Source organism: Eumetopias jubatus, unplaced genomic scaffold (assembly GCF_037043125.1).
Source record: "Eumetopias jubatus isolate StellerSeaLion01/CBP00866 unplaced genomic scaffold, mEumJub1_p1.0 scaffold_9, whole genome shotgun sequence".
Taxonomy (NCBI): domain Eukaryota; kingdom Metazoa; phylum Chordata; class Mammalia; order Carnivora; family Otariidae; genus Eumetopias; species Eumetopias jubatus.
In genome coordinates, this window is record NW_028274815.1 from 92283352 (window position 1) to 92308818 (window position 25467).

The window sequence follows — 25467 nt, forward strand, 5'->3', positions numbered from 1 at the left end:
ATGGAACCATCAGCAGAGGACAAAGAAGGACAGTCCTTTCCTGAACCTAGAGGGCAGGTGGGTGTGGCCAGCGTTTCCAGAACAGTGTTGCTGACCACAGATCTCCTATTTCAACAGAGGGTTTCTAATCATTTGGGGATGTGGTGCTTACTCACGTTGATCAAAACAAGAGTTGACCTTTGGTCTGGCGTTGAGGTTAGCTTGAGGAACCGAGTGTGGATTTTTAGAAGGTGAATACAGATTTTAGGCCAATGTTTGCTAAACCTCACTGTTTGGAAATAGTTTTGCTCTTGCAGCTTAAATTTTTCTTTGCTACCTATTTCAGATGAGGGCGATAGAAAGGGGAGAAACAGAATGAAAAAAAGAAAAGCATGCAAACACTCGACTGCAGACCAAACACTCATCCCCAAACCTCCTTCTTTGTCCCTTTTTGGCTTCTGTTTTCCTTCTTCCTCCTCAGCTCATGGCATTTGCTTCATTCAAGTCATTTTAAACACTTGACTATTTCCTAAGTCAAAAGAAAAATGAGAGTATTAATAGCAGAAAGATTTAAAATCTGCTCTTTTTAAAAAAAAAAAAATATTTTGGCTTTATCTTTTGAAAGTCTTGGCTTTACTCTCTATGCCTGCTGCTTTATTTATTTAGACCTAGCCAAGAAAATTCCCCTTCCCCATGAGGTATCTGCAAAATCTGCTGTCCTATGTGCTTGTGAAGGCCAGAGAGAGGGCTGTGGCCCCATGGCCGTGTGGCTTCACGGCCGACCCGGCGTTAGTGAAATCCCTCCGAGCCCTGTGCCCGCAGCCAGAGACAACAGCTTTTGGCTGTTTCTGGCAGCTACTTAATTTCCCCTGAGCAGGTCGTAAATCTCCTTGCTGGGCTGCCTTCCTCCACTGGGAATGCCGGAAACACAGTGCAGCTTGAGGTCTCATGGCTTCCCAGAGGTATGACAAAAACACAACCAAAGGATTGGGGGGCAAGTGACATTTGTCCTCTGCACAATTTTTACCTTAGGTTTCTCACCATCTTGGCCCTCCAGGGGACTTCTACCTGGAAGGTAGGTCCAGGAAGTCCCCTGTGACTGTCCCCTCGGCCCAAGCGCACAGGTACCAGGCTTCTGAAGAGAGACAAGTTGGATGCAGCTGAAAGTAGAGTTTTGCTTGAGTCCTTGTCACTCATGGTCACGTAAGACAAGGATGTGGAGTCACACTGCCTCCCGGTATGGCCAAGTCCTACCCTCGATCTTCTCTGCAGGTCTGGGGACCCATCATCCCCAAGCCTGGACCACAGTGACTGTGGGACCCAGCCACCCCCCGACGCAGGTCCGTGCTGACAGCAGCCAGGCCTTGGGCTCTTTCTCCCCCGCCCAGAGACCGACCCACTGCGCAACCGGCCCTCCTCCCTACCTGCCTTGGTGCCCCCAGGGACCGGCCCCTCCACTGCCACTTTGCCCTCTAGATCCTGTGGCTTTTTAACTCTTTCTTTTGTTCCCTCACCTTCTCTGCGGTCTGGGTCCCCCCTCTGATCTCTGCCTCTCCAGGGAAGCTCTGTCCCCTCTGCCTGCAGCAAACATCCTTCCACACACAGACACAAACATGCACAGCCAGCACACACACCACACACGGTTCACAAACTCACATCAATACACAGATATATCACACACACTCACATCACACACACCACACACCACACACACACTCACATCACACACACCACACCCCCTCACATACACACACCACACACACCGCACCCCCTCACATACACACACCGCACACACACTCACATCACACACACCACACCCCTCACATACACACACCACACACACACTCACATCACACACACCACACCCCCTCACATACACACACCACACACACACTCACATCACACACACCGCACCCCCTCACATACACACACCACACACATACTCACATCACACACACCACACCCCCTCACATACACACACCACACACACACTCACATCACACACACCGCACCCCCTCACATACACACACCACACACATACTCACATCACACACACCACACCCCCTCACATACACACACCACACACACACCACACTCCTCGCATACACACACCACACACACACTCACATCACACACACCACACCCCTCGCATACACACACCGCACACACACTCACATCACACACACCACACCCCTCACATACACACACCACACACACTCACATCACACACACCACACCCCCTCACATACACACACCACACACACACTCACATCACACACACCGCACCCCTTCATACACACACCACACACACACTCACATCACACACACCACACCCCCTCACATACACACACCACACACACACTCACATCACACACACCGCACCCCTCGCATACACACACCACACACACACTCACATCACACACACCACACCCCCTCACATACACACACCACACGCACACTCACATCACACACACCACACTCCCTCACATACACACACCACATACACACTCACATCACACACACCACACCCCTCTCATACACACACCACACACACACTCACATCACACACACCACACCCCCTCACATACACACACCACACACACACTCATATCATACACACTACACTCTCCCCCCACAAATACCACGTTCACACACCCATCACACACACCATACTCTGCCCCACAAATACACATACCACACAAATACACACTCATCATATACAGCACACTCTCCCCCTCAACACACCACACAAACACCACACACAAACACAGACATGACACACAAACATATACCATGGACACCACACACACGAACCCCCTCACCCCACACACCTGGAGCACCCGGGCAGGCAGTCTGCAGATGGAGATACGTGGAGCTGGAACTGGAAGGATGCCGAGAGATCACCGGTTTGTGTGTGGTCTCTGGCTGCGGGGGAGGGAAGGGGCGGTAAGAGCAGGTGGGCAGTGGTTCTGTCCTGCCTGATCTCCTGCGCACTTCTCGCTGCCCCTCGGCCTGAGGCTTCCAGGCACCACTGGCACCTGCTGAGCCTGCACAGGACCAGGGACCCTCAGCCAGAGGGACAGGAGTCAGTGGCTGAAAGCCCACTAGTCTATGTCCTCATGCATCCCTTTGAAGATGCTTTCTACCTCCTTCCTTGGAAGGTCCTGGCAAGACTGGGCCCACTTGCCCCCAGGGGCCACCATCTCACACTGTGCCCTGCATTGGCTTTCCTTCTTCCCTTTCCCCCTGGGGTCACCCCCAAGTGCATGTGTGCTCCCCAGTCCTTGTGTCAGGGCAAGGGAGGCAGAGTGCACACGGCTCTAGCAGCTGGTCCATAGTCTCTCGGGCTCTTTCAGGGGTGGCTCCCGTCTCCCTCCACATTGGGTCCTGTCCCTGACCCTTTATCCTGGGGGCTTCGGCTCTGTCCATGGTGCAGGGACTGAAGTGTAACCCACAAAAGCAGATATGCTGGAGTCCTCACCACCAGTCCCTCAGAATATGACCTCAGTTGCTATAGGATACTTACAGAGGCAATCCAGTCATAATGAGGTCACTAGGGTGGGCCCTAATCCTGAGAGGGTCATCATACAAGAGGAGAAATCTGTTCATAGAGACAGATGTGGAGGGAAGACAATGTGAAGAAGCCCAGGGAGAAGACAGCACTTGGTCGTTTGCATGTCTCGACCTGGAGCATCAGGCTACACGACGTCTTCATTCTGAGCCTGGAGGTGCTCAGAAAAGCCTCTCCTGGCGGTTGGTGATTCACAGTATTACGTGTAGATGGAATGCAAGCCCCCCACTTCCCTTGCTCACCTGAGACCCTGTGGGGTGCGGTGGAGAGGAGCCCCGAGCCTTCTCTTGTTCTGGAGGTAAGAGGGGCTGGTGAGGAGGTGCAGTCCGGGGCCATCTTACTGTGGGCTTCAGGCAAGTGACCCTGGCTGTTCCTTAGTCTCTCCCTTGTGAAATGTAAAATGTAATTCTCGCTTTCCTGGCCACGATCCAGGACAGCGCCGAAAGCCCCTCTGAGGAGGGAAAGTGATAGCCAGGGAAGTCACATTGTTGTCCCATGGGGCAGGGTTGGTCAAAATTCCAGAAGCTCTTGGAGCCTCTTGGGGGCCTGCTGGGGTGAAAGAGCATGGGTTTCGAGGCCACACAGTTCAAACTGCAGACCCCCTGCTTCCCAGCTTTGTAACTCACCTGAACAGTGGGGGATGGGTGACTTAACCCCTGAGTTCCTGTGTGAGCCCTTGGTGCCTTGTGGGCACTCTGTAAATGTGGTCATCAATATCCTGAAAACCACAGTGGCTGCTAGTGATCTGGACATGAAAAAAAGAACAGAAAAGAAAACCTGCTGAGCCACAGAGGGTCCAGGGGAAATAAGGTAGAAAGTTCAGGAAAGCACCGGGACTTAGCCAAAAAAGTCTTTAGGGGGGGGAAAGAAATCGGGCCTTCAGTGAATACCTATTCCTCACTTTGGCCAGGAAGGCACAAGAATACTTACTCCCTGATGTTTCTCTATTGGGGGTGGGGGGTGGTCTCACCTCCTGCAGTAGAAGTGACCTCGAGATGCAGGAGAAGAGGGCATGTGGCCCACCCTGCTGGGCCCAGCCTCAGAGACAACGGAGGATTTTAACCAACCTCCTGAGCTGGGCCCTGGGTGACTGAACTCAGGTAGAATCTTATTTTCTCCCTCTTTTCTTTTTTCCTTTAACAAACACATGGGTGACAGCTCATCTGGGCTGGTGTGGTCTGGGAAAGAGCTGCATCTGTCCTTCTCTGAGAACAAGGAGGCTGTCCTCAGTCGCCCTCAGGATGGACTCTGCAAACTAAAGCATCTCTTGTCCAGAAAAGGGGAAGGGATTGCCCTGATCCCATGTCTGATGGGTGCCATGGAGCTCTTGCCGTTCCCAGGCAGGGCCTGGTCTGGGTCTCCTGGGGTGGGCTGGCCTTCTGGGTGGCTCTCAGCAGGACAGTCCTTTAAACCCCACTGGATGCAGCGACGGGAGCCACAGCACTCGGTGTGTGGTCCAGGACTTGGAGAGAGAGACCTAGGAGGGGGGCTGGTGGTGAGAAGGCCACTCCCTAGTCCCACGCACGGTCTGCCCTGCAGCTGCCATGGTCCAGTACTTTCTTCTGACCCTCACTGTGACCTGGCTGTTCCCTTGGAAAGGTTTGTCCAGGCAGCTGCCAATATCCAGGATGGAGACTCTGGGGACAGCATCCCGAAAGCAGCCCACATGAGTTTTAGCTAGAAATAAAAAAAAGGATAACATTCAAAAGACAAAGCAGTTCCCTGTTCTTGGCTTGCTACCATTTCTATTGCTGTGCTCTCAGTGGGGCTCAGGACTGGTCACCTCCAAGAGGATTTTGGCCCTGTGGGCACCTGTGTCCTTATAGAGGGTCCACACAGCTCACAGGGATCCTTTCTTCATCATTGGGGTCATTTGCCCAGATCCTCTGCTTCTCTTGGCTGTGGGAAGGGTCACTTTAGAAAGGACAACTTTGGGTGTGTGCAATGACAAATTTGAGCCCAAAGCCCAACAGCCATCATGGAGCTCTTGCTCTGTGCCAAGAAGCATGCTTCCTGTGGAACGAACACTTCTCTCAGTCAGGGCTGGGTTCATTACCAACACACACCACAGCTCTGGTCAAAGCACAGATGTGGTTCCATGCCCATAGGTGATGATGGTGCTATGAAGGCCTTCCTGGAAGACTTGATGGCAGAGCTGGATTTTGAGGGATGAATAAGAGTCTGGGGTAACGGAATTGTGGGAATGGAGAAGGTAGACATTCCAGGCAGGCCATAAGCATGTTCAGTGACATGAGACAGGCCAGTGTGTTTAGGAAACAGAGCATCTCAGAATGTCAGAGGGCTCATTGTGAACAGGCAGGTGGGTCTGAGTGAGAATACACTAGGGCTGCCTGATCATCTTCTCTGTACATGACCTCTTCAGCCATATAACTTGGACTCCTAGAGCCCTCCTGCTGGTTCCCCGCTGGAGTTCTCTGTGTCCAGCCACCCCATGGTACTCACAGCTAGGTTAAACTCTCTGCCCTCTCCTGACCAGGTAAACATACCCATCAGCATAGCCACATCCCCCCTACGTTTCAAACAGAATTCTGAATCAGCCTGTACTTGCTGGGGGTGTCAAGACCTCTCACCTGAGTTATTTCACTTGGTTCTCACATTCTTCCCTGAGAAATGGGTTTGCTGAGTCCCATGTCCAGGCAACAAAATGGAGGCTTGAGGATCAAGACTTGTTTCAAGCCAAAGAGCCAGGAAGTATAAGCTGGGTCTTGCCACCTGGTTCTGGAAAAGGTCCACCATCAACAACCCCTAACAACCCCATGCACGCCCGCAGGTATTGTAGTGCCCACAGGTGGTCACTGTAGGTGACAGGTATCTTCCCTGCAAGAGATGGGCCCTGCAAGTCCAAGTTCAAAGGGCTGTGATCTGGTGACGATCATGGCCGATGTCTCCTGGGTGCCGAACACTCTATGTGCCTTCTCTGGTCTCCCCTTGGGAGCCAATGATGTGCGGGCTTATTTCCCAGCTCTTCAGGTGAGAAAGCCGAGGCTGGGCCCAGGTAAGCGACTCCTCCAGGTACCCAAGTCTGCCAGGCGAGGACAGGAAAGCTGTGCTTGCTCAGGTTCTCTTGCCTTGTGGGTCCAGCACTGAAACCTCAAGAGGGGGCAATAAGCTGCTGGATCCTGCCTTTGTTTCCCCCGAGCAGGAGGGAGAGGAAGAGAACAGCCTCTGCCTGCCAATGCTCCTGTGCTCTTCAGCACCAATAGGAGCCGGCCGTTAGATGTGCTCTGACTGGGAGAAAACACCAATGCAGGACCTGTGACTGATGTCAGGCTGCTAAGGAAAGAAGAGCTTCCAGCCTGGGGCACAGAGGGGACTCGTCCATTCTGTCCCCTCTTGTAGTCCTTCCTCCTCAGGGCTGCTGGACATAGGAGATGACACTGCTGCAGGCTTCGAGGAACCCCAGTCCTCCCTGGACCCCCTCACCTTGCTCAGCCCTGCACACATCTTGATTATCAGACAATTCGGGTGCAATGACCAAATGGTGTGGATAGCATAACGATTGACCTTGATTAGTAGTGGGACTTTGGAAACGTTGGCTTTGCGTGTGTGAAAGTGCTTGCTACTTGGCATTCTGTTTTCAAGTTTAAAAAATGACATTTGTGGCTGGTGGCCCCATGGAGGCCATGGAGGCCACCTCCTTACTTTCACAGTTGAGGAGACAAGCTTAGAGAGGGCACGCTGTTTGCCCACTGTGATCTGGGAGCCTGCCCTGTGATAAAGGCATGCATGCTGGAAGCATCACTGAGCCTGCTCCTTCAGCACCCTGACCAGAAAGCAGACTGAGGAAGTGGGTGACTGACAGATGAAAAAATGATGTTCCTGTGGCTCCCAGGAAAGGAGAATGTGCCAACTACAGGGACAGCCCAGAACTTTGTAGCAGGAGAAAGTCCTCAGTAGGATCAGGAAGAATGTGCAGGTTGGGTTCTTAGGGAGGCAGACCCTGGGGCAGGTCGCATCTTAGGCACCCTGCCCCCCAGAAGAGATAAGAAGGACACAGGGTGGGGCTGAAAAGAAGCGGCCCTGAGACACCATCTGGCCAGAGACCCCAGCACACCCTGTGGGGAGGTCTGAGACTGGGATGACCCTTCGGAGTTGTCCTAGGAGGGACATGTGTCCCCAGATCTTGAGTTACATTACTCAGTCTTGGATGCCTCCCTCAAGGAAGGGGGCATGACTGGGTGAGGTGGTTCTCTGCAGCCGAAACAAATCCCCAGGGAGCTGACCATGCAGCTGAGGGCTCTGGAGCTAAGGGTACACCCTTAATTCCTGAAGGCAGCTGAGGGCTACATTTCAGCATCCTCTGCACACCACCCCTGAGACATCAGCCTCTCTTAAGATTTGAATCATGCCTGGCAGGAATCTGAAACCATCTGTCTTTCTGCAGATACCATGGCAGCCTCCCCAGCCATCATTCCCTGTCATCATCATCCACTTTGCCCAGCCAGAGTCAGAGAATTTTGCATAGACACTCCATCAGCTGGCATCCTCAAGGGCTACTATGTACCTGGTTCTACTGGGGAAGTTGAGGCAGCTGGGACAGGGAGCAAGAAGCCAGTCAGGCTAAGAGCAGCTGTCTCTGGTGTAATTAGAACTGCATAGTGTCCTTCTGCATGCCTCTGCTCTGACCCAGGTGGCAACAGGAACACAGTGAACCACACAGAGATGGTCCCATGGGCAGCTCTCAGGTGCAGGCATGGATTATTCCTGAGCTGAAACTTGTCCAGCTCCAACATTGGTCCCAGGACCATCCTGTGGGGACAAGAGAAAGTCTGGTTCATTTTTTGTGTGTAATAGTTTTCTGATTCCATCTGGTTTTGTTATCAGGGTCTGTAAGGTGGGAGCATGCTGGAGAGGTAGCCAGAGGCTCATCATGGGGCCTTGTGGACCCTGGATTCCTGAATCTTTTCCCCTCCAGGTGTGATGGGAAACCATTGGAGGTTCCTTCTTTTTTGCTTTTACTTTTGTTACTCAAATGTGATGTGCATCCAGAAAAAATGCACAAAATAGTAGGTGTATAGATAGCTTTGGGGTGTATTGCCATCTCAAGATATTAAGTCTTCTAATCCATGAACATGGGGTATCTTTTCATTTATTTAGATCTATTTTAATTTCTTTCAGCAATCCTGTAGTTTTCAGTGTACAAATTTTTGTACCTCCTTGGTTAAATTTATCCCCGAGTATTTTATTCTTTTTGCTGCTGTGGTAAATATAATTGTTTTCTTAACGTAATTTTCTGGTTGTTTATTGATATTGTATGGAAATACAACTGATTTCTGTGTGTTGATCTTGAATCCTGTAATTTTGCTGAGTGTGTTTATTGCCTCTAGTAGTCTTTTTTTGTGGATTCTTCTGGGTTTTCTATATATCAGATCATGTTATCTGTGAATATTGATGATTTTACTTCTTTATTTTTAATTTTGATACTATTATGGGCTGAATTTTATTCCCCCCAGATTCATATGTTGAGACCTAACCTCTAATACCTCAGACTGTGACTGTATTTGGAGATAGACTTTGCAGAGGTAATTAAGGTGAAATGAGGCCATGTGGATAGGCCCCATTGCAATCTGACTGGGGTCCTTATAAGAAGAGAACATTTGGATGCAGGACGTGTATGCAGAGAGGGACAGCCATGTGAAGAGGGTGGCCATCTGTAAGCCATGGAGAGAGACCTCAGGAGAAACCAAACCTGCTAACACCTGATCTCAGACTTTCAGCCTTTGGAACTATGAAAAAATAAACCTCTGTTGTTTACACGCCCAGCCTGTGGTATTCTGTATGGCAGCACTAGCAAACTAATACAGACACCTTTGTTTTAATAACATTGACCTTCCAGAAAATTGTTGCATCTGCTTCATGATCTTTGCTGGGGACTGTCTGCAGAGTTGAGGCCCTGACTAAGATTTTCTGACAAACAGTTGCAGATCTTATACTCATGTGGGGAGGAGAACTTATTCTGGCGTATTGGTTTTCCTGGCAAGGCTGGCTAGGTCAGGCAACAGCCCAAAGAAACAGAGGTCTCTCCTGTTCTCTTTCCTTGGTCCCCAAGCCAAGACCATCCTTGCCATTTTAGGACAGCTTTGCCCTCCCCTTTTCCTTTGACACTTACCACACTCTACCCAAGATGGGTGTGGGCAAGTTCGTTTGACGGCACGGCTCATTGTCCTCTTCTTTTCAGTGATTTTGTTGTCCCACCCTTCCCTCTGTTACCGTCTGGTCTCGGTGTTGACTTTCATCAGAGGGGTGACTGTAGCCTCTCTGTGGTTCCCCAGCCACTAGGCCGTCTGCCTCACTCTCTCTCATGCCAGACAGTTAGGCCCATGCAGCCCCAGCTTTGACCAACCCACCTTCTAGTGACATGGAACATAAGACCTAGGAGGAGGGTGGGTATCCCACCCTTTTTACCTCTTCTTGGACCTCCTATAACAACTCCCCATGTCCCTCGGTGGGCCACTGAGCTTTGCCTCCAGTGCCATTTTCTCTTCTTGTAAAATGGGAATAATGACATGATCCACCTACTCTTTGTGGTGGTCAATCCAAGAGGTTATAAATGCAACATGAAGAAATGGCAGCTCAGGGAAAATGCTTTCTCCAGACAATATCACCTTCAAAGGTCATTCCACTTGGAGTTGTGCAGCCACCTTCTAGCATGGAGAAAAATTCTCCAGAATGACCAATAAGGCCATTCATTGGTGCAAGAAATAGGAAAGGCCTCTGCGTGTAAGTCTGAAGCCTGAAGTGTTCTCAGCTTCGGCTGCATTTCCCTTTAGACCGAGTCAGACCTCAATTTGTCATTTATCCATCCATGGCTCAATTTTACAGCCATGATGCTTCTCCCATTCAGACTTGGGTTTGAATCCTGGCTCTCTCACCCCTCAGGTGAGAGACTATAAGAGCTGTGTCTACTTGAATGTTGCCTCAGTTTCCTCTTCTGTAAAATGGGGATGCTAATCCCTGTTTCATGGTGTTATCATGAAGATGAAATGAAAGAGTGGCTCTAGATACTGGATCTAGAATGTCCCAGGAGATTTATTTTAAGATAATAATAAAGTATTTATGTACAGGAAAGTTCACAGAGAGTGGTTTATTACAGGGAATAATAGAAAACAATCTAGGTGTTTATGACTAGGGGAGACAGTAAATCCATTGAGACCCAGAAGACCCATTATAGGACAGCAGAACATGGTCCCTACAAAAGATGATGCAGGTATACTTTCAGTGACATGGAAGGGTGGTCACAATAGAGTGTAAATTGTTAAAATACAGATTATGGCACTTTTCTTTAGAACAGCCTTTGGCAGTGGGGCCATATTAGTTGTATCGGTCAGCATCTTCTCACCCACAACTGTTTCAGGGAGCTCCCCCTTGCCCATGTCCTCACGGCTAGGCTTAGGCCAGGGACCCTGTCCTAGCCATGTTCATGAGACAAGGCTGAGCAACCAGATTCTTTCTTTTGGAGAAGAATCTTGGAAAGCAGACAGAGTGTTGAGCACAAGCACTTTGGAGGTGACTCCCCCTTGGGGATGTAGAGCAGGGAGGATGGTGGGTCAGGAGCCAACAAGGGAAGCTGTTCTGTAGCAGGCCAACTGGACTAGGAGGAGGTAGGGAGGAAAGGTCTGCAGCCTCAGGGAATGAGAGTGAAGGAGATGGAGAGTCTGAGAGTGACCACTGAGGCCTTGTCACCGTCATGGAGCTCAGCTTCACCCTGCCCCCTTGCCATTGAGAGGTGTCTCTGTGGGGGTGGTCAGTCTGGAGAGGCAAAGGGACAGGGTGAGTGCCATCATCATGAGTGGTCCTGGGCCTCCGGGCAGAGAAAGAAAGTAGAGCACACAGTAAGTATTGAGAGAAGCCTGAGGATAAGAAATAGAACCTTCCACATGCCATACAGTAAATGGGGCTCAGTGCCTGTCTGTATGCTCCCACCTTCACCAGGTCAGGACACACAGACTGGCTTCCAGCTACCAGCGTTGTGGTCTCTCTGCCTTCAGATCACTTAGTCCATGGAAGTCTGCTGGTGTACAGGAAAAAAAAAAACACTGGAAAATTAACATTTCCCACCCCTAGCAACAGACCTCAACCAATGACTCATGCGGGTGGGTGTAGAAATACCCCAGCTCCCTTGCTCCTTGGGGTGCGGTAACTCAGGAGTGCGTGTCTACTCTGGGTCCTAAATTTCCAAGAGGGATAGAGCCTTGGTCGCCCTCAGTGGTGACCTGCTTGCCAGCACACCCTTTATGGGCTCCCGTCTCTTTCTGGCCTCACTTCCCCCCTCCTCCACTCCTGTATCCTGGGATCAGATAAGCTACTCACACCCACATCCTCGTCTTGGGTCTGCTTCTAGGAGTACCCAAACTGGAGCACATCACCAAGTTTGGTTTTCTCTGCCCTTTCTGGCATCCTGTAGACTTGTCATTTTGCAGCTGACATGGGGTGTGTGTGTGGGGGGTGTTATGGACTGAATGTTTGCATCCTCCCACCCCTCCGAATTCATATATTGAAACATTCCTCCAAGGGGATGGCATCAAAAGGTGGGGCTTTTGGAAGGTGCTGAGCTCATGAGGGTGGAGCCCTCACGCATGGGATTCGTGTCCTCATAAAAGAGACCCCAGAGAGCTCCCTCACCTTCCCATCACAGGGGGCCCAATGAAAAGATGGTGGTCAACCAACCAGCAGCAGGGTCTTCACCACACACCAAATCTGCCGGCACCTGGATTTTGAACTTCCAGCTTTCAGAACCGTGAGGAGTATATTTCTGGTTTTTTTTTTTATGGTTTTCCTTTTTATTTAATCAAAGACTGGTGGATAAACATAAATAGAGCACAGTTACTTCAGATCATTCTTCATATTGTATACACACAGACCGATGAATGTAATCTGAAAGAAACCTGCGGTCGGCAATGAAATGCATACAGCTTTTCCTTCCCTTGCTCAAAAAAATTTAAAAACACAAAAACTTAGAATCTCATCAGCACACGCTCTCTTGTGACAAATGATTCAGACATAAATAGGGGTGCAAAGAAACTATATGCTAACATATGTAGAACCTTGGTTAATGAAAACCCAGAAGCAGCCGTAAGGATGAAGATACCTTCAGTGACTGGTAACTAGTTGTGCCCTGAGGGGCTCCACTGACAGAGATCCTGCTGCAGAGAAAAGCTATGTTACACACACAATGAGAAAATAAACTGCAAGATCAACACCATGCATGTTTAGTACTAGAAAAATCACAGCCTTCCAAAATTTCTCCATGTCTGTTATAAAAGCCTTCTGCACTCAACTAGAATTAAAATGATCTTAAAAGGGTAATACTTGTAAAGTTTACTTAAGTCTTTTCAGCCACAGAAACTGCAATGGAAATAAATGTTCAGAGGCATTTTCAAGACAAAAACAAAAATCTATTCTTCTGATGACATGCATGATTAAAAGGTCTAGGCAAGGTACATTGCTCTACATTCCCAATGACTAGGAAAAAAACCTCAAGTCAATTTTTAGTTTGCAGATGGTCAAAGGATTTTGTATTCCAGCAGGAGTTCAAATCTTCTGGATCTTTTCACCAACAACTACTGGATGTTCTTTTCTGATTTTCTCAGCAGCATCAGCTTGGTAATTCTAAGAGCAATTGTGTACATCAGAGTAACGGTGTACATCACAGTAAACATTTCCATACCGGCATTCAAACCCAGTAAGTCCCGCTTTCATCCTGCACATGAAACAGTGATTCTTTTTTTTTGTTTTGTTTTTGTTTTTCAAGAGACTTGCTTTGCTCTTTAGATCGCTGTTGTGCCGTATCTGACACAGAAGCTTGCTTTCTGTTTCAGGTCCTGCTTTGTCCACAGGGTACTGTCCACTTGGGAAGATGCTACAGATACTGATAAAAGTGACTGATTTGATATGGGGCTTGGCTGCACAGATGCAGGCATGGAGTCTAGCGGTGACTGAGCATCCAGGACACCACCGTCTGTGCACTGGATGGGTAAAGATTCAGACAGACTACTGACAGAAGCTGCAGGGGGCTTATTCTGCCATTATTACTATTCTGTCTTTGAAGATGTTCTCTATAGCACACTGAACACATGCCATTTGTACGAGGGTTTCCATAAAATCTGCAGCCAGTGGAACAAAGCACAGGCACTTGGCTGTCATTAGTTTCTTGAGCCATGTTCCTCTGTTGCACACCTGGCAGCGGCCCTCCCTGACTGCCACGCTGCCCGCCACCGCCGGTCGCCGCCGGAGAGTGGGGACAGGTGAGACGGCCGAACCTCTGCTCGCTCTGGCCCACCACCGCCCAATGTATTTCTGTTGTTTAAAATCCACTCAGTCTCTGTGACCCTGCAGGCCAAACAGACTAGGGTGGGTTTGTCACCTTTGGCTGTCTGAGGTCATTGACAGTCACCATCTTCCGCTCTAACTCCCAGGTCTTAGGGGCACTTCTTGTGGTTTAGAGACTCAAAGATCTCGGGTTCTTTCGCAACAAAGAGCTTCTTAGCTTTGTTGCGCCACAGCCATGTGGTTGAGTCTGAGACTCCAGAGGGAAGCCGCTTGTCTGGCTGGAGTGGCTCCCACAGCGGCACGGGGAGAGGTTGCCCTTGGAGTCCTCTGCTCAGATAAAAAGGGATTTCAGCTAGGTGCTGCCAAGAGTTATGCACAGGGGCAGGGGGCGGCTTAAATGTATTAGTGAAGTCGTCTGCTGAGTAACGGAATTGCTGAAATAATTTGCTGCATTAAACAAACACGGGAATGCAAAACACAAAACCATACCAAACCAGACAAAACCTCCCTTCAACCTGCCGTGCACCCAACAACTGCTTGTTTACGGAACGGCCGTGGCCTGGGAAAATTCTGTTTGTGGAGACAGGACATCCTGCAGGGGTTATTCCTTGAGGTGAAGGGTTAAGTTGTCTCCTGCACATCGGCACATTCACACTCCAGATGTCAAGATGCAATTTTTGTTTGTCTTTGCTGGGGAGACCCAAGGCTATCTAGTGATGTCAGATGTTTTCTGCTTGCATTTCCCAATTAGCATTTTCTAAAATAAATTATTTAAAGATTTTATTTATTTATTTAAGAGAGAAAGAGAGACAGAGAGTACAAGCAGGGGGAGAGGCAGAGGGAGAGGGAGAAGACGACTCCCTGCTGAGCTGGGAGCTCAATGTGGGGCTCGATCCCAGGACCTGGAGATCGTGACCTGAGCCAAAGGCAGACGTTTAACCATCTGAGCTATCCAGGGGCCCCTCTAAAATAAAATTTCTAAAAAAAACAAAACTGAGAACACTGGAGATGTTGCAGAAATCACACGGGACCTTGCTCACTGACTACATTTTCTAGGCCGCTCGACCTTCCCACTTCCCTCACTATGGTTCACCTGGCGGTGTCCTGCCCACTTCTTGGTGGGTTCTGTCTGACTTTCCACCAGCATGGGGTCATTCCTGTCACCACTGGCTCTTCCCAGGGCCGTGAGAAGCTGTACCCCTCACAGCTCCAGGTGGCTGCAAATGGGGGACTCACTCCGAGAGCAGCTCTCCCCCAAGGCCTGAGGGAGCTGGTCAAAACACGCCCTGCAACCTGGCCTTTGGCTGGGATAATGCTGAGGCACGTGATTTGCAGTCTCGAGTTTCTCTAAGGCATTAAGCTCATTGCCCACCTAACGCCGCACTGGCTTGCTGGTGCCTATTCACTGGCTACCTTCTTCACAGTCCTTGACGGAGATTTGGGGGAACCCAAACCAAGGCACACTGCCCCGAATTAGTTTTCTAAAGCAAGTCTGACTGTGTTATGTCCAGGATCAAACACCTCGAGGATTTTCCCACCACTACCAGAGAAAGAAAAAAGCCCTTTGTTTGGTGCTAAGACCTTTCTTCATCTGTCCTCAAGCTTCCTTACCAACCTCACCTTGTGCCCTCCACCTTCGAGCCACTGCGGGTGCCCCTAGAGCTGCACCTGCTCCAGCCTGCCCCTGTATTCTTGCACAACCTCTTTGTCAAGAATGAATGCTGTTGGCCTTGTGGCCCCAGATCAGATGGCATCTCCTTGAGCAGCCTCCCTTGATTTCCCCAAAGTTCCTGTTGGCTACTCTCTGCTTCCACAACTTTCAGTGTGACCCTCTATACAGCTCATGCACATATGGTGTGTTCCTGGGCTCGAGGTGAGTCCCCTCCACCAATGATGAGTGTCTTATCCCCTGGGACACGGTCTTATTCTTCCTATAGCTCCAGAGATGACCAAAAGGGCTGACTCTCAATAGTGTTTTATTTTTACCAAAGAATAAGCAATGCATGGATTTGTGTCTTATTCTCCCGGAGTTCTGGGGGGCGGGGGGAAGGTGGGGCTTTGTACAACGTAACTCAAACCCTGCCATCGCATGCTTGGACGTGGCTTGTCAGCTCACTGACACATCACCAGCACCTACGACTGATGCTGTGACCTGGCCTCTGTCCAGCTCTCCGAAGGCACTTCCCTTCTTCACTCAGCCACACTGACCTTTACTGTCCTTTGCACATACTGGCCTCATCAGGCTCCAGGGTCATGGGACTTGCTGCGCTCTCTAGCCAGGAGGCCCTGCCCAGGGACTTACCAGCCAGCTTCACCCTAATGCCACCCTAAGAGTGGTGGAGGTCACTCTTTCCCTGGCTGCCCTGCCTAAGGAGGCTCACCCCTTGACAGGAACAGAACCCTATTTGGTGTGAGCACCGGAGCCCAACTTCTTCCTTCGTTAGTTGTCTGCTCGTTTGCTGTCTGAATCCCCCACTGGGGCATAAGCCCTGTGAGTGCGGGGACTTTATCAGTGATCTTTGTTTCTCCATCCCTGACATCTACCCAGTGCTGGCCTGATACACGGAGCAACCATTACCACCTGAACGGATGTTGGTTTCCAATTCTCGAAGCATTCCATGCATCCAGAGATAAAACACAGCCACATGGATATGAATACTACACTCAGGTCCCATTGTCTGGCATCCTTAGGTTATGAGTGAAATTTTCCACACTGTTGAAGTTTAGACATTTAAGTACATTGAAAAAGTAAAGTGCAGTTTCCAGACATTGTTCTAAATTATATTAAACACAGACTTCTCGGTCTTCAGGAAATAAGCGTACCACACAAATGTCAACCTTTTCCTGAGCCATTTCAAGCACATGGCTTTCAAGCACATGGCTCTCCTGCAGTGGGGCATGGCTTGTCGCAGACTGGAAAAGGCCTGGTCCTAATCCACCCAGGTATCAGTGCCAACCAGCGCGAGGGTGCTGGAGGTCCGAGGTCCCCGGGGGCTTCTGGAGCCAGAGCTGAGGGCCAGCCATTCGGCTGGGGTGCCAAACAAGTCGCTTCTGAAACAGCTTCCGGGGGTGTGGGCACATTCTAGCAACGGCCTGGAGCGCCTCTGCCCAGAGCACGAGACTCACGGTCCCCACCCACCCACCCCCATGGGGGACAAGTGCCCCCGGCCCCACTCCCACCCCTGAAGTATTCTCCTCACTGGGAAGGCCACGTCAGATTTGTTCTGAGGAGAAGTTTCATACCTCTTTCTCCTCAAAGACTGAGTGCTGCAAAAGCAGTTGAAAAATAAATAGAAAAAGCTCCTCTCTGAGGCTGCACACGACAGTGAAGAGAGACGCAGAGAGACAGGAAGGCCTGGGATGGGGTGCGAAAGGAGATCCGAATAGGGGTAAACAGGGAGATGAGGGAGGGGGACACAAGAAGGGAGGTGCAGGCTGGGACGGGCCACTTTGCCAAAGAGTCAAAGGGGACAAATCATGACCCGGAGTCACCCAAGCATTTTGGTCAAGTGGGATGGATAAAGGAAAAATATTTGTTTATCAGATAATTTCAGGAATGTGTGCTCTTTCTCACAGTTGATAGCTTTCCCTGGAAAATGTCCCACGTGGACAGAATTGGCAGGGGCAGAACACAGAGCAGCCAATGTGTGACCACCAGGGCACGGCCCAGAGGACAGCCCTGCGGCCGCCACCCGCGAGGCGAGGTGGCCCTCCCTCACCCTGGATCGACCAACGGTGATCGGCAAGGGAGACATTTCCGGAAAGGCAAAGTGCACGGCCCCGAGCCCGTGCCAGCCCCTCGTTGTGGATGGGAGTGAGAGCCAGCCATGGCTTGGCACCGTGCAGGGGCTCTGCTTATCAGCTGCCAGACCGGTACCCCAGGACGGGTTTTGGAATTGATGGGCTTGAGCTTCCTTTCCCTCCACTTCTTACTGTTTTGCGAGGCTCCAGAGAGTGAGGGGGAGAAGCAAGCAGACTCTCGGTCCTGTTGAATGCATGGGGGAGACGTCTAGACCCTGGGGGCCCAGTGGCCACGAGGGCCATCACCAGCTAGAGTTCCTGTTCCTGCTTGCCCCTTGCTGCCACTGCCCAGCCTACCGGTGCCACCCAGCCCAGGCTAGAGGAAACTTTCAGGGACTCCAGGGCAGTGCTCTTAAACCTTGGTACTTATCAGACTCATCTGCATGAAATCCAGATGCCCAGGGGTCCCGGCATCAGCATCTTGTGAAGATTGCGGGTGATTCTGGTGTGCAGACAGGCAGTGACTCACGGCTTTGTAGGGAAGAAGAACTGAAAGTGCCTTTCAGACTTAGTTTCTGGGCCCTATTCACGTCACCTCCCTGGTGTTTCTCGAAGTCCACCTGCCCGTGTCCATCCTCATCCAGGGCCAGCTGCTCTCCCCAGGCTGTGGCAGGACCTTCCTCTTTGGTGTCCCAGCTCTGCTCTGCCCCTTCCCCCAGGCTTTTTTTCTTTTCTTTTCATTTCTTTTCTTTTCTTTTTTAAGATTTATTTATTTTAGAGAGAAAGAGAGAGTGTGTGCACACAAGTGGGGGGAGGGGCAGAGAGAGCAGACTCCCTGCTGAGCATGGACCCTGACACAGGGTTTGATCTCAGGACCCTGAGATCCCAACCTGAGCTGAGATCAAGAGTCCGATGCTTAACTAACTGAGCTACCCAGGCACCCCGTCTCTTCCCCTAGTTTTAATACACTTGTTTTCAGGCCAAAAACCAAGATGGCAAGAATGGCCTCTAGGGCTCTGGCCTCCTTTGCAGCCTCCTTCTCCTTAATGCCCTCCAACCATGGGGCTTTTCCTTTCAGTTCCTCAGTTGTGCAGGCCTCACCCTACTCAGGGGTTTGCACATGCTGATCCCTCTTCTAAACACTCCATTCCCCACCCTAGATCATTCCTCCTGAGGATTGCGATATAGCACCTCTTCCTCTGAGAAGTCTTCCCTGACCACCATCCCTCCATCACTCAACATGAGATGTACTCCCGTTATGGGTCTTGTCACCTTTTTCACTTTGTGTGCATGTATGTGCAGGTGTGTACAAGTGTCCATATGCACGTGTGCTGCCCATGTGTGTGTATGTGTTTGTAGGACGATTTGACCCAGCGTCAGCCCCCTGGCTCAGCCACCAGCTCCACATAGTGGAGAGCCCACGACGCAGTGCTTGTTTGCCTGCTGATGCATCCCCAGCACTTTGCAGGGAGCCCCGCCTAAGTAGGTGCTCCACAGATTTGTGTTAACTGAAGAATGGATTCTTGTACCTGATCTGGCGAGATGAGGCTCACAGACGTGCCTCCCCATTTGTGAACCACTCCTTCTGATCTCTCTGGTCTCCTGTTCCCAGGTTGGACCTGTCCTGCTGCCTGTGGGACTCTAACAGATGGGGCTTTCAGCTCTTGCCCCAGCTGATGGCCTGGGGTGGTGTGAAGTGTCACTGCTGCCCGCTCCCAGTGTCGGCCTGGGGGTGGGGCGGTACCTGTTTTCCAGTGAAGGTCCTGCCTTCACCACAGTCCTGGGCTCCCTGTGGGACCAGCTGTCAGATGTGTGGCTTCTTCTGATGTCCAACCTGGATTCAGCCTTTATCCTTGAAGCCTGGATTTACTTTTTGGAAACTTCCATACATAATTGGGTGTCAAACGGCTGGGAAAAGGTCGGCTGTTTGGTCATAAAGGATCGGTGTGGCTTTTCCACTGAGGCTTGTAAACGGGTGCAGAGGCAACTCCAAAGTGAAGAGACAGAGGGTATGTGCGTGATTCCCCTTCGGCTGGCCCACCCTGTCCCCTCTGCTGCCCTGCAGTAAGACCTGCCCAAGACCCAGCGGGTTCTGAACCCAGTGTGTCAGCCCAGGCTGCCTCCTCCTCCTTGCCTTGCAGACCTGTTCCTACAGAATGTTCCAGACTTCCCCTGGCCGATTTCCCAGGGCTCCGCAAGGCCTGGCCAGCAGAGGGCACGGTCCCCTACATTCCGGAGGCAGGAGGCCAAGAGCAGTCTTGGGGGCCTCTGTGACTCTAACTTTACCCTTTCCAAGCTATAGGGAGCCACAGAGGGGCCTGGTGGGAGCTCGAGGAGACATGGGTGTCCTTGAGGGAATTTCACAGAGGTGGCCGTTCCCAGATGGGGGTCCCCCAGCAGAGCTCCCCCAAGCTGGGTGCACAGATGCCCCCTCTGCCCTCAGTCCTGGCCCAGGCCCAGGCTCCTCTGTCCCAGGAACAGACCATTGTCCTAGACTGGGGTCTCCCCATGGTGGGGCGGCAGCTGGGAGAACTCAAGGAGAGACCTCTGATCTACTCTCCGTGTTTTCCTTGGGCGGGGCAGGGTGAGAGGCAGCAGCTCAGGCGATTTCATGTTTATGTGGACAAATGCTGCTGAGTACCTTACGACACGCCAGCCACAGTGACAAGCACTGAGTGAACCAAAATGTGAAGGCCCAGTCCTCGTGCCCCGTGCTGTCTGGTGGGGAAGACACATTCAACACATAATTGCATGCATTACTCCAAATTACAAATATGGTGAGTACAATGAAAAATAAGAGAGAGGGTGCCCTGCGAGAACAATGGGGGTTCTGCCTGCTGTGAGGGCTGGGGGTGGGTCCATGAGGCCCTCCTCCTCCTGAAGTTCAAACACCGGGCCATGACCTCCCTCATCCCTCTGTTCCAACCATCCCTTTAGCAGGGATGCCCTGGCCTCACTTTAGCAGAGAAATGTGCCCGCCCCCCTTTCAAGGCCTAAATTAAAACGCTTTTCTGCTCTGAAGCTGGCCCTCCCATTGGGCTCCACACACCTGTAAGCCATGTCAGCTCTAGGGAGGCTCCTACTCAATTTTACCATTTCCAGCACTGTTTTCCATTTGCATCACGTGTGGTACTCTGCTCTCCCTGTACTGGGTGTGAACTCCTCTCAGAAAGGCATTCCGTGTTGGAGGGCATCAGAATGTCTTGGGATTAACCTGTCACTCAGCACGTTATTTATCTCTCAGTCTCCTGCTATCCCTGAGGGGTCCCAAGGATAACAATGATGAGCCAAAAAGATGGAAAAATGGGGTGAACTGTGCACAGATTTTTAAGGGAAATGCCTGGGTGAGAGCAAATTGGGGGAGAGCTGGGATGAAGCTGGTGCCGTATCTCAACCTGGGCGCTCAGAAAGGCTGAGCCCTCTAAAACCAAGAGGTGGCCTGATGTTGCATATTTGCACAGAGATTTCCTGTGCTTATGTTCACGTGCTAGTATTGCTCAAGGACTTCCAAACTGCTCAGTCATAGCGGATTCACCCTCTGTCTGAATCCCTGTCTTCTGAACAAAACGTGAGTCCCTGCTTAGTGACAAACCAGGCTGGAGGGCTCGGGGGTTCCTGGCCTCAGCCCAGGACACCCCAGCTGGAGACAGGGCCTGTGCCTCCAACTCATCTGCTTTGTCTGGCCTCGCCCGTCCCCACCTCCCATCTGCCTCAGTGGTGCAAAGGCAGGATGTTTACTTGGCAGTACAGCCTTTTCCGTGGGTTTTCACACAACTCTGAGACTTGTGAGAAAGACTCGGGGTGTGCAGCTTTTGAGATTCTGAGAAAGGTCTCTGAGGGGTGACACGCTCCGGGGAAAAGGCTCCCCGTGCGTGAAGGGTTCGACTGTGAGTGGGAAATGCCCCTGCGTGGCACGTGTGGATGCTGGCTCTTCTTTCAGAAGCCCACAGAGCTTGGCCTGGGAAGTGCTGCGGCAGCAAGATGTATTTGCACGAAAAATGGGATTTCTAAATCGCATTGCCTGCACATTGCCCAAGAAAGAGCATTGTGAATGCTGCACCCCAGCCTCATCCCTCCTTGCTCCTGAGGAGGGTTGGTGCTGGCCAGTCAGGTTTGGGATGCAGACAGCGTGGAGCAAGTCCAGCCTGGGTGGGAGGAAGGACAGGAAGGAGGGAAAGTCTGGCTTCTGGCATCAGCCTCTGGGCCGACTTTGGTTTTGAGGGCTTCAGGGAATGGATAAAGAGGAGATACAGCTTTTCAGTCAGTGCGAGAAGCTGATAGAAGGCCCACAGGGATTAAACCAGCAAAGACTTAAAGGCTGGAAGTAAGGAGAGCTTTTGCCAATTAAAGCGTGAGCCTACGGAATTCTGGAAGAACAAGGGGATCAAATAGAATTTTAAGAAGTGCTGGTTCTGGTTCATCCCCCTTGTCATTCTTCCAGATACTCGAGTGAAAACTGAAACTAACTTTTCATATTTTGGTTTTGGGGCTGTGTTCCTTTGAGTGTGACTCCATGTGTAGACCAGGCTATATGAAGCTCCAGTTTGTATTTGGGTTACACACACACACACACACAGACCACACACATCACATACATGCCACACACACCAGACGTATGCCTATACACCACACATATACCACACCACACACACACATACACCACACTCACATACATACCACATACACCACACACACATGCCACACACATCATATACATGCCACATATATCACATACATGCCATACACATCATACACACACCACAGACATCATATACATACCACACACACACACACACACCACATGCATACACACGCTACACATACACCACACACACATCACATACACACCACACACATACCACAGACACATCACATACACACTACACACACACACACACACACACCATACACACATCACATACACCCTGCAGACACACTACACACACCTACCACATATACTACACAAACATACCACACACACCACACATGCATACACACACTACACATGCACCACACACACATCACATATACACCCCACACATACCACACACACACCATACATATCACACACCACACACATGATAGAAACACATCTGAGAGATTTACTTCTCAGATAAGAGTTGAGATTATTCAACCCAACGTGCAAATACATTTAATCAATTGTTCATTCATCTATAAAACCCCAATACCTATCTTCCAGATGGATTAAAGTGCAGTTTTATTTCCTTTCCTGACTCATTTTTGTCTCCCAGGCAAAGTCATTTGCACACCAGCTACCTTCAAAAGGCATGTTGCCCAGGCTAAGAAAGTAAGCCTCCTCTCTGGCTGAAATTTCACAGTGAATCCTGGTCCAGAAATAAATCATAAAAATAGATAGTCTTTCCTCATCTGCTGTAGACAGCAAAGTGTATCCAGCCCTGTCAAATTAAAAACTGCTTACCAGGGACCGTGTCAGCTCTGGGTGAGACTATTATAGACCAGACTTGCCAAACTCCTCAGCATTTGTGGACAGAACAGCTTCCCAGGCAGCTGAGAGCTGACGTGCCAGGGAAAGTAAAATCCAATGACAAGATGGATGAGCATTTCTGGCTCTTGTTTTGTACCTAATTACCCAGAGGAAAGGCTGACAATGGGGACTGTAAATTGTGCTTGGAAAACAATCCTGGGTGTGGCTCTCCCCTTCTGTGGCCTCCCAGAGGCCAACCCCACGGCAAAGCAGTAGCTTTCCTTGGGCTGTTTCTCCTTGGCCAGGAGAGGCCTCCTTCTAAAGCAACCTCTTCAAACATGCTTTCCTGCTCCAAGTGCCCTGCCCATACTTCCTCAGCATTTCCCTTCTCCAAGCGAGGCCTCACCCCCTTCCTGTTTTCCTGGCCCCTAATGACTCCAACCCAGGGAAGGGAAATGTGATACTGATCCCTCTTCTTTGTTTTCACTCTCCGGACCTGCCTTAGCACTAGATCCCATCCACGAGAGGAACAACTGCTTTGGGTATTTAAAAAGGGGGTTCACTGAACCACACGACTCATTCCAGCATGTGTCTTCGGCCAGTCTCGTGATGCACTAGGACCCTTGTCTTTACATACACACCCGCATCGGTGCAGAAGCCACCGCGGCCCCGGCGAAGTAGCTGGGTGATAGATCACCCACCCACAAGGCTTTAGTCGCCTCTAATGAGACAACAGCTTAACAGCGTCCAGATATTAAAGTAAAACATTGAGAAAAAACAATAAACAAAATGTGATTTCTAGTTTTAAGGTTATGCTTCTTTAAAACACAAATATTGTCAAAGGGAAATTTTGGACATTTTAGGCAATGTACTTGTCCCAAATTTTGGACCCCGCTGCTATATATTTTCCCCAGATGTTGGCACTGGTGCAATGTGTTTTCCAGAATTGCTACCGTGTGGGGTAGAGAATGACAATAACTGGTTTCTTACCCAAAGAGACACAGCTGGGGGTGGGGATAGTGTAGGGGGCCTGGCCCCAGGGTTTGGTCTCCCCCATGGAGGAGGGTGAGGAGATAGATTCTCCGTGGGTATGATGCATGGAAGCAAGGGTGAGTGGCTGCTTCTGACATGGTCGGGAGACCTATGCGCCATCTGGCCTTTCCCATACTGCCCTCTTGACCCGAACTTCCGCCCTCAGTATAGACACACAGGCTGGAAGGAGCTTCAGAGGCAAGGCGAGGCCATCCAGGATTTCTCCTTCCCTAATCTCGCTGGATCAGCACAATTGTATTTCCACCAAGTAAATATTTAGGCACATTCTCAAAACAGAAGGTGCTCCTGTATCAGTGGAGATGCAAGTCAGCAGGTGGAGGAGACTTCCTGGGCATCAGTGGCTATTTCTTGACCATAAGTCACAAAGACTATGGTCACATGCTCTTTCTAGTGCTGAATACATTGCAGACATTTTTATGTCCTTGAATTTCATTTCATCCCCTGGATGGTGCTGGAAGGAAGCCAAAAGCTAATCTCACCATTTTGTTGAAACTGAGGCTCAGAGAAATCAAATGATTCATCCAAATTGACACATGCAGGGTGCCTGGGTGGCTCAGTCGTTAAGCGTCTGCCTTCGGCTCAGGTCATGATCCCAGGGTCCTGGGATCGAGTCCCACATCGGGCTCCCTGCTCAGCGGGAGGCCTGCTTCTCCCTCTCCCACTCCCCCTGCTTGTGTTCCTGCTCTCGCTGTCTCTCTCTGTCAAATAAATAAATAAAATCTTTAAAAAAAAATTGACACATGCATCCAGCAAATATTTACAGATCATCTGCTGGGGACCAGGGACTGTAGCTGGCCACAGTCATATGGGGACAAAAAGCAGCTGTGTCCCTTGTTCTTCTGGCTCCTACAGGCTGCACCCAGGGCTTCCTGAGACTGGGGAGGATTTGACAAGCTAATCAGAATCGAATGGGGAGCAAAAATAACATTTCTCTGGTGTCACTTTCCAAATGAACTGAGCTGCCCTTTCGAGATTTTGCTGCCTCAACAAGATGCACCTTGGAGATAGGGTTCCCTTCAATCACAGGAGGGAGTAGGTGCTAGGGTCTCCAGCAGCACCACCCCATGAGTCACAGCATCCCAGTGAAGGGCAGGCTGTAAAGAATAGGAACACAGTAAAATATGCTTGTCCTATGACTGGAAAGGAAGATTCAGAAGACACAGGGATTTTGCAGGGCTTTGGGGAAAAAAATGAAATAATGTATATGAAAGAGATTTTTTTAAATGCTTTGCCTATTTTTTTTCATTGAAATTAAAAGTGCTTTTTAAGGAAGGGTTAAAACATTCTTCAAATGCAATTTGTACTCTTATTTTCTACAGAGGTCAAGGAATATTATAATAACAGAAGTAGAGAGATTAATATGAGTAAAGTATGAAGATGCCAAGTA

At 50.3% G+C, this 25467-nt stretch overlaps 1 pseudogene; it reads right to left on the reverse strand.

The window, feature by feature from the left end:
* Positions 1–13019: 13019 nt before the first annotated feature.
* On the reverse strand, positions 13020–13730 carry LOC114224542 (AN1-type zinc finger protein 6-like; annotated as a pseudogene).
* Between the last annotated feature and the right edge of the window lie 11737 nt (positions 13731–25467).